Source organism: Fundulus heteroclitus, chromosome 16 (assembly GCF_011125445.2).
Source record: "Fundulus heteroclitus isolate FHET01 chromosome 16, MU-UCD_Fhet_4.1, whole genome shotgun sequence".
NCBI classification, from domain to species: Eukaryota; Metazoa; Chordata; class Actinopteri; order Cyprinodontiformes; family Fundulidae; genus Fundulus; species Fundulus heteroclitus.
Window position 1 is genome coordinate 31643671 of NC_046376.1, and position 9876 is coordinate 31653546.

Here is a 9876-nt window from a genome sequence, read left to right on the forward strand (position 1 = left end):
ATCTCCATCCACCAAGTTTGTGCACAAAAACACGGAACTGGGCTCCTTTTCCACTTTGCTCTCATTTTTCAGACATGTTAATGTAAATATATAAAATTGGCTGGGAGATTTATGTATTTTTTTGTTGTAAAAATGTATTCTGTGTTTTTTTTACGGAAGAAGAGGGCAAGGTTGAAATGGTTCAGAAATGGATGATATTGATCTGGAAACCCTGACTAAGTGTTCATCAGGTTGGCAGCCTATAGGTGACGAGACTGTCTCTGTGGCAGCCGCTTTGTAGCGCCGGCCTGAAGGTAGAAGTCAAAACCGTTTGTGTCCAGGATGTTTGGGGTCTGCAGAGATGTTAGTCGCCCTTTTCCTGATCCTGGACCGGAACAAGTCCTGCATGGAAGGAGGGTCAGCCTTGATTCTCCCTGCGGCCCTAATATTTCCTTTGCGGTCTTGTCACGTCTTGTGGCTCTGCCAAAGCACACAATGATGTGCACTGATACAGACTGAATGATGGCAGTGTAGAAGATGACCAGCAGCTTCTGTGGAAGTGTACTTGAGTTTTTACAGGAAGTACAGTCACCACTGGGCCTTCTCCCACACAGCATATTTGTGTGAGAACCATCTCAGGCCCAGAGATTGGGGGGGGAGGTGTTCTCAAGAAGTTTACTGTCATCTCCAGTCTTGAGTGGTTAAAGCTCGAGGTGGTTCTGACCGCACCAATGGACCAGCCTACCAAGACATGACCTCCTGCCAACAAATACAGGCTGGGCTAGTAGATCATTACACAAAGAAGTAGCAATTACGCCCACGCTACCTCTGGAGGAGCTGCAGAGAGCCACAAGCTCAGGAGGAAAAGTCTGACAGCAACATTTAGTTGGACCCACCAAAAACCTGGCCTTAAGACTCAATAAGTGAAAATCCCAGTTTGTGACAAGCCATGTATGGGGAGATTTATATTTAGGAATGCAGGTCCTCAGCCGTACATCTGCTACCAACTGCTGAATGTAGGCAGGTGTTTTCTGCTGTAACATCTAAACCTGAAAGGGGTGAACTTGACAATGGAGTTCTCCGCAGATATATGATGTGCAAAGGCATACTGAAAAGGCTCAAGACGGTATCCCCACGGCAAAACACAGTGGTGGCACCATCATGCTGTGGGAATGCGTTTCTTCCCAAGTGATGAAGCTAAATGGAGAGCAACCATGAAAGAGAACCTGGTTAAGGTTCTCTTAAGGTCAAAGCATATTTTTTGTCAAAATGGCCCAGTCGAAGCGCAGACCTAAAGTCAATCAAGAATCTGTTTCATGACTTGAAAACTGCTATTCACAGATCTTCTCAACCAGCCTGTCGAAGAACCATGCCAAAAGACTTGCAGCTGGAAGTGCAGTGAAAAGGGATGCGAGTTCAAATGCACGCTAGACCTTATTTGCAAAAGCTTTAGAAAACCATGCATCCTTGCTAACTCCCAATAGAACACACTGAAGTTTTGTATTTGTAACTTGACAAACCAAGGAAAGGTTTGAGGGTCTGAATACCTTTGCTGAGCGGCGGCCTTCACTGTGGTGCAGACGTTCCAGTCACTGATGAAATGCATTGTGAAGCAAAAGGTGAGGGGCATTAAAACACAGCGTTTAAGGCCAAATCGCTCCTTGGCGTTCTGACGTCACCCAGTCGTTCATCAGCTGCTGGCCATGGCTGCGTTACCCTGACCTGCTTCTGAAATCCTGCACCGCCCCTGTTCTTATTTTAGTTTCTGCAAGAGGACGTCCCTTTTTAATACGAAACAAAACAGAGACCTGAACTTGCAGAGCGAGATGAAATGTTAAAGTAAGAGATTTGCTTCGAATAGGTCTGAGGGAGCGTGTAAAGGATGGGGAAAGGGTGGGGGGGGGGTATTTGAGCCAGAGTAGGTCTTTGATTGAAACCATCTCCTGCGTGAGTGAGCATGCACCAGTCGGTCAAGGGGCTTGGTCAGAGCCCGTTCCTTGAAGAGCTTTACCAAACATGGTCACATAACAGAGCCTCAATGAAGGTTTCCTCCAGCTACTACAGCGCAGCCTCCCTCCCCCCCACCACACCACCTCCACGTGGGAGCTCAGAATCATCACCTGCATGTTCTTCTGTGGACCGAGGCACACACCTGACCTTTATGTTACAGCAAACACCGTCCATCATCGCCCGCTTCAGCACACAATGCTGTGCCCGTAGATAGACTGCGTTTACCTTGTGTCCACGCTGACATGAACTCGTGTCTGTGAGCGTCCAGTCGCCTCTTTAACAGGTCCAGTGTTTCACACCCGTCACAAGGCAGCCAGACAGGCGTGTAAGAGCGGTGTAAAAAATAATTAGATTATAGAAATATGTCTATTTCGGGAGGAATTCCTGCTGAGGACTTTTCCCAGACTTAGAAGAAACAAAAACAGTCAACATTCCAGCCTCGACAGGAGCTTTGAAATGGGTCCATTACACAAGCTACTTGGTGAGGGTTGAATATGTTTGCTGGTCAGCTTGTTAACAGGCGTTCGTCTGACACAGATGGCAGAAGCCTGGATCAGCCAAAGTCATACACATGAGGATTCCTCCTAAATTCTGAGTCCAAACTTGATTTTCCCAACGTTCTCGATCCGAACTGGACTCCAAATATTTCCTCATTCAGCTGTTGCAGTAAATGGAAGCAAACTGGTATTAATTTACTTTTATTTAAACTTTACATTTCAAAAGGGGAACTAAAAGTAAGTAAAATTTTCTTCAAATGATTGCACTTGTCCTTGATTTAAGTAGCCGATTTGAAATTATCTTCCAATGGAATAAGATTTTTGCACTTAGAATAGAAACAACTCATCTCCATCATCTTCTTTCAAGTGTAGTTTATCTAATAATCTAATTTTAAGGGTCAAAATACTCATTCCATTGGCAGATAATCTTATTTACCTGCTCAAATCAAGGACAAATACACACATTTCAAGAAGAAATGACTCTTAATTCCCTTTTGTGCAGTGTAGTATATTTTATAAGGGATTTGTGTTTTAGAAGAGCATAGAACACAAATTGGAAGGAAAGCGATGAAAATGCATCACGTTACATCATATTTAAAACACAAAAATCAAAAAGGATTTAACCTGGGCTTTGACTAGACCCTTCACACCCATCGATGTGCTTTAAGCTAAACCATCCCATTGTGGTCCTAGTTATATGTTTAGGATCATAGTTTCGCTGGAAGGTGAACTTCTGCCCCATTCCAGGATTTACAGTGAATACAAAACCTCACCAAACATACAGATTTTACTTGGGGGGGGCAACCTTTTGAACCACTTCACGGTGATGTGCTAATTTGTGTTGGTGTATCTCATAATATCCCAGTAAAACGCACTGAAATGAAATTCGAAAAAGTTTTGTGGGTGTCAAAACTTTTGCGAGCCTCCCGATCATCGGTGATCGGCCGCCTAGGAGAAGATACGCGCAAGGTGTGGGTTGAAGTGGACGATTAGATCCTGGATGTGCTCTGTCAGCGGCAGAGAGCTGGCCAAGCGTCCGTCTCAGAGGAAAGCAGCCAAAGCATCGGTCACTGATGTGATGACAGGTCATCAACTGTTCAGGAAGTCCTTGGTCGTTTTAACAGCTCTTAAAAGTTTCCATAAATAAATGTCCAGAAGACCCCCCCCCCCCCCCCCACCAAAAAAAAAAAAAAAAAAAAACAGTGATCGAACACCTCTCAGTATAGTTTAAGTGACCAAATCCAGGTTTGTTTGAAGCTCCCCGTCCTTCTGTCGCTGCTGCAGGTTGGAGTTATGATGCCATGAACTCAGAACTCGGCTGAGTCGCTTTGACTGAGAGGCCTCCTCCTACCATAAATAGCCAGAGTTCGGGTAGCGATGGAAGACTGGCTCCCAGCAGAAATGCACCTCAGCGTTCCTCAGAGTTCCTTCTCCTCTTTATCCGTCTCTCCTTCGGGCGTTCAAATCTACCAAATTTCCCTCTCGCTGTGGTGAAAGCTCTCCACGTTCAAACTGAATCATCCAGTAGGTTTGTCGGTAGACGTGTAAATAAAGCCCTGAAATCCAAACTGCTAGAAATTTGACTTGGGAAGACCTTGTGAGCTTTTGAACTAAGCTCTAACACGCATAGCGCCCTGCAGAAGAATTGATGTGACATCAACTGTTCCCCATTGTTATACAACCACAGACTTCAATATAGTCTATGTGAATATTGCTCAGTAGACCAACATAAAGAAAGGGAAAATTGTGAAGTGAAAAGTGAAAATTTGAGACGTATGGTCCAAATTTGTGGTCCACTCCAGTGCAACCCATTGCCTCCTGGTGGCACCTAATCAACGCAAGGCAAGGCAAGGCAAATTTATTTATATAGCACAATTCAGTACAGAGACAATGCAGTGCTTTACATGATTAAAATATAGGAATAAAAGCAAGTAGGGATAGAATGTAGAAACAAAAAAGAACATTTAAAAACAGTAAAACAGTTTAACTTGAACATTCAAAGGCAATTTTAAACAAATGTGTTTTTAATCTCGATTTAAAGGAACTCAGACTTTCCGCACTTTTACAGTTTTCTGGAAGTTTGTTCCAGATCAGTGGAGCATAGGAACTGAATGCTGCTTCTCCTTGTTTAGTTCTGGTTCTAGGTATGCAGAGTAGGCTGGAGCCAGAAGACCTGAGTGGTCTGGAGGGTTGATACACTGATAACAAGTCTGTGATGTATTTAGGTGCTTAGCCATTCAGGGATTTATAGACTAACAGAAGTATTTTAAAGTCTATTCTCTGAGATACAGGGAGCCAGTGTAAGGACTTTAGAACTGGGGTGATGTTCTCTACTTTCTTAGTCTTAGTGAGGACGCGGGCAGTTCAGTACCTGAATTTTTGTTAGATGAGCAAAATGCTATGCATGGAGGAAGACTAACAAGCCTCAACACGTACTGGAACATGTTGGTGGCAGTATCATGCTGTGGGGAAGCTTCTCTTCAACATAGTATGAGTTCAGGGGAAGATGAATGAAGACAGAAGCAGGGGAATCCTGCAGGAGAAGCTGTTGAAGGATGTAAAAGGCTTGAGACTGCGCCAGAGGCACATCAAGCACACAGCCGGACCTGCAATGGAACGCTTCGGATGGCCTAGTCAAAGTCCAGACCTAAACCACTGGAAAATCTTTCAAATCTGAGAGGGAAAAAATCATGTATTATTTTCCTTCCACTTCACTTGCTTTTGTTGCTCTATTTGGAAGAAAACCAATGAAGCACTTTGATGCTTGTGATTATGACACAGCAAAACGGGGAAAAGATCAAGCGGTGTGCATTTCATAAAAGATTCTCCCGGTTCATAAAATCTCGGCGCATTTTAATGGATTTCTTTTCTTTTTTTTCTACGACATAAAAAAAAAAAAGTCAGCCCGACTCGGTCCAAATCATTTAAGTGTCAGATGACATGGAGTCAACGTAAACAGCTAAGTCCAGCTCGCAGTGCATATCTGACTGTGGTCTGTTATTTTTTAGTGTGAGGGATTCCTATTTCACAAGACATTAGCTCTTGAGCGCAGTTAGCTTAGGCCCTTCTGTTCTTCCATAATGCCCAAATAAAGTGTCCAAATTCCATGTGTGTGCTTCTTCTCTCTGTGAGATGTTTACAAGACCCTCGCCTGGACTGTGTGTGGGTTTGTGTGTGTGAGAGAGAGAGAGAGAGAGAGAGAGAGAGAGAGAGAGAGAGAGAGAGAGAGAGAGAGAGAGAGAGAGAGAGAGAGAGAGAGAGAGAGAGAATGTGAGAGAGCAGAAATGAATTTTACTGCTGACGTTTAGAATTAGGCGCCGGTTTTCTATTTTATTTTTCTGTACTGTGATACACTTTAACTTACTATTCGTAATTATTGGAGACCACAAACGATGCGATAAATTAACAGCTCCCTCCGAGAGAGCAACGCTGCCAAGCGCGGTGCCAGGAGCGCTGTTAATGGTAGCAATAAAGCCAGCGCAGGTTTGGTCCAGAAAAGATACAGGGTGCAACCCTGACAGGTCACCAGTCCATCACCGAGCAACACAGTCATAAAGTCAGACCGCAGGCAGGATAACCTAACATCCCTGTTTTTGGAATGTGGTAGGAAGTCACAGCACACGAAGCAAACCCTCTGATGCGTCAACATAACATGCAGTCTCCATGCAGAAAGGCCCCCGGCAAGGATTCGGACCCAGAACCTGCTTATTGCAAGGCAATGATGTTGACAACTAGAAAACAGTGTAGCCCCCAGGGGTACTTTATAAGAAACACACACAAAGACAGCATAAAAAGTTAATGACGGTGATAGAATTAGTCTAAGCAAAGAAAAACGGAGCAATAAGGATTTACTGTAAGAATAAAACAAAAAGAAAGTCTTCTAAGTGAATAACAGCAATAGCATCATCAGTGGCTCTGTCAAGAAAACACGCGTAGATGAGAACAGTATACCATGCCAGGAGTACTTCCAATAAAAAAACACACATGTAAAGTGATTACACAAAGTCAGCGGCAGCAACACAGCCATTATTGGCTCTTTTGAGACTGAACAGCCAAACCCAGAAGTGTAGGGCCAGGACAACCTTCTACGAAAGGTCTAAACAGCACAAGCATTAAAAAAGAACATAAAATTAATGACAGCAGATCCACGATTAACGAGTTTCTCTGCTAGACAAAGAACCCCTGGACCAGTTTCACTTTCTATGGGAAAAAAACAAACTTTTCCTTTTTTTGCTGACGGGTCCCCGGGTCAGGCTCGGCTTCACCGGGGCAACGCATTTGACATGAAGGTGTGAACACAAACACATTCCAAATTTAGCAATTCTTTGACCTCAGTCGCAGGAACAACGGCTCGCTTGTCAATTCCAACCAATGGGTTGCCCACATTAGCGGCCCGAGGAGGGGTGGCCGCAGTGCAGCTAACAGTTCCCGGTGAAGTTTGAGGCTGTGTTGGACACAGCTATTTACTTTCTCATTTTAAGTCACCAGTCATTTACCAGCCTGAGTTTATCATTAGCCTGATTCTCAGTAGCTTCAGTTTTAGAGTTTCCACCGTGTGCTGAAGAACTACGCTTCTTTAGTTGCACTGGGCATGGTTCTGCCTCTTGCCACAGCTCTAAAATATGTTACATTTACAGGTAATCAGTCAAAATATTCTAATTTTACAGCAAGAAAACCTATATTTAAACGGTTTTCTATCTGAAATAGCAGCTTAGCGACTCAAGGTTCAGCACTTTTCTCATCCGATAACTAAGATGCTGTTCTGTCCCACGGCTCTCAGCATTGGGTTATTCTGGTCCACCAGCATGCTTTGATCCTAACCATTCCCCTGCAGCCCTGGCTGGAGGTTTAAGGTCGGCGTTCGCCCAGTCTCAGGTCTGCGGCAGCCTCTCAGCGGTTTCCTCCAGGATTTCCCTGTTTGTCGCCCCATCCATCTTCACAACATCCACTGCGCTGACCAGCCTTCCTGTTGCTGCTGAAGAATAGCACCCCCCCCCCCCCCCCCACATCATGATGCAGCCACCACCATCGATGGGACGTGCAGCGTTCGTTTTCTGTCACACGAAGCGCTTTGCACGAAGGCCAGGAGGTTCCGCTTGGATCCCATCCGACCGCCGTGTTCCCTGCACGGCTTGCGGCACTCTGCAAACGGGGATTTCTTGTGGTTTTCTTTAAATGACGGCTTTCCTTCAGCACTCCTCCATTAAGGACACATTCGGGTGGGATCAAAAAGATGTTGGTCGAACCACAGTTTATTTTGGGGTATCAGAGTAAGGGTGACTGAAACCAAATGGACGCCTCACTTTTACATTTTTATTTTATTTTTTTATATCGGGGGAGACATTTTTCATTTTACTTGTGTCCGTCACGTACAATCCAGCCTAAAAGTTTGTCATTTCAGCACGAGAGACCTCTGAAAAGGCTTCTTCACGAGGCGCAGTAGGAAATCACCCGACAATCGCTGGCCTGAAAACGTCGTGCAACACCTGTTTTTGTTCTGCCGTCACCTTTCATTCCCCCCCTGTCAACTACAGGTGTCACATCCCAGGGCGGAAAGGACCCCGCTGTGTTGGTCAGAGAAAGACCCTCGCTCTGCACCAATTATTTTCAACTGTGCACACACAGATCAGCCACCAGATGCATGAAGTCGCCCGCGGTGCTGCAGCGTAACAGACTACATCCAGCAACCGGCTGCACCAGTTCGACATGTATGCACCCTGCAGTACAGTAGACACGCACACACACACTCTCCCTTTCATCCGTCTGTGAGGTTTCCAGACTCTTTTGGCTCCAATGGCGAGCCTAACATGGCCGTGACACACAAGCTGGAGCGAAAGAAAAGGGCAGGGGATGAATCATGCTGTCCGCCGAGCGGCCTCCCCTGCTCTCCTGAAGCCCGCCGCATTCCTCTCCTCGTCCTTGCCTGTGGAGGGAAAGGGGGGGGGGGACACAGCGGGATAAAAGAGGAGAACTACCTCATTGTTCCCAGAGTGACGTCAGAGCATTCTACAGTGGCAGTCACACACATGTCCGCCACGGTGCCACCAGCCCCCACAGCACGGTGCACCGTTGCAGTTTGGGATTCGTCTGAGTGCTGTTTTACACGCTTGGCGTCTGCCATGAAGAATTAGCGTTAAACAATGTTGGCCTGCAAGGCAAAGCGTATGAGCTGCTGTGTCGTATGGCACAGGTAAAAACAGCCTGGGAAATTAGAGGAGAAAACCCAATCAATTGTTTTTTGGTGAGGGTGATGATGATGATAATCTGCAAGGCTCTCGATGTGGAAAGTATACTATATAAAGGTCAGTCTGAGCCATAAAACTTTCTGATATCACTAAAGCTTTTCTTTGCATCACGTGTGTCACCAGTCTACAGTGTTGAAATCTTACACATTTCCTCAATTTGCTCTTTTTTATTTGTCACTCTTTTTGGATCATTCAAGTAATTTTAATGTCAAATAAATTTAACCAGAGGAAGTACAAACTTCGATTTTATAATTTATTTAAGTAAAGGGGGAAAAAAATAATACATACCAGTCTGGTCCTTGGTTCAAATGAACTTACAATATCAAGGCCTGATTGGAGCCCGACCCGTAGAATCAAGGAGTCACACAAATAGAACCTGTCTCCCAACATGATGTAGGCTTCAGAAAGCTACACGTCACGCTGTGATCTAAAGAAACCAAAGAACAGATGAGAAACAAAATACCTGCCATCTCTCCATCTGGAAAGGATGACAAAGTCATTTCTAAGGCTTCGGGACCCCAATGAACCTCAGTGAGAACCATTTTCCACCAATGCAGCAAACATGCAGCAAAGGTGAACCTTCCCAGGAGTGGCTGGCCTACCAAAATTATACCAGGAGTGCATAAAGGGCTCATCCAGGAGGTCACAAAATAAGCAAGAACAATATATAAAGCACTGAAGGCCTCAGTTGAGGTCAGTGTTTAGGTTGAACAATAAGAAATAAACTGATCTTCAGCTCAGGTGCACTTAGATTATCCAGCGGGTTAAAGGCCCAAGCTGCACCAGCCGGTCCGCCTCTGAATGGCATGAAGATAAAATAAAAAGTGTAAAAAAAAAAATAATAATAATAATAATTTCACATAATGGCCTATTCAAAGTAAAAATAAATAAATAAAATAAATGCATGCTCTGGTGAGGCTAGATTAAAGCAATGCTGCAAAGAGTGGACCAAAACTTTGCCCCAGAGATGGAAAAGACTCATCACCAGTTATGGCAAACCATTGATAGCATTTATTGAGCCAAAGGTGGCACAACCCGTTATTAGATTTAAGGAGGAAATGCTTTTCATATTGGGCCATGGTGGTTTGGATAGTTTTTCCCCTTGATAAATAAAATCATCAAAATGTGGTTTCCGTTCGATAAAA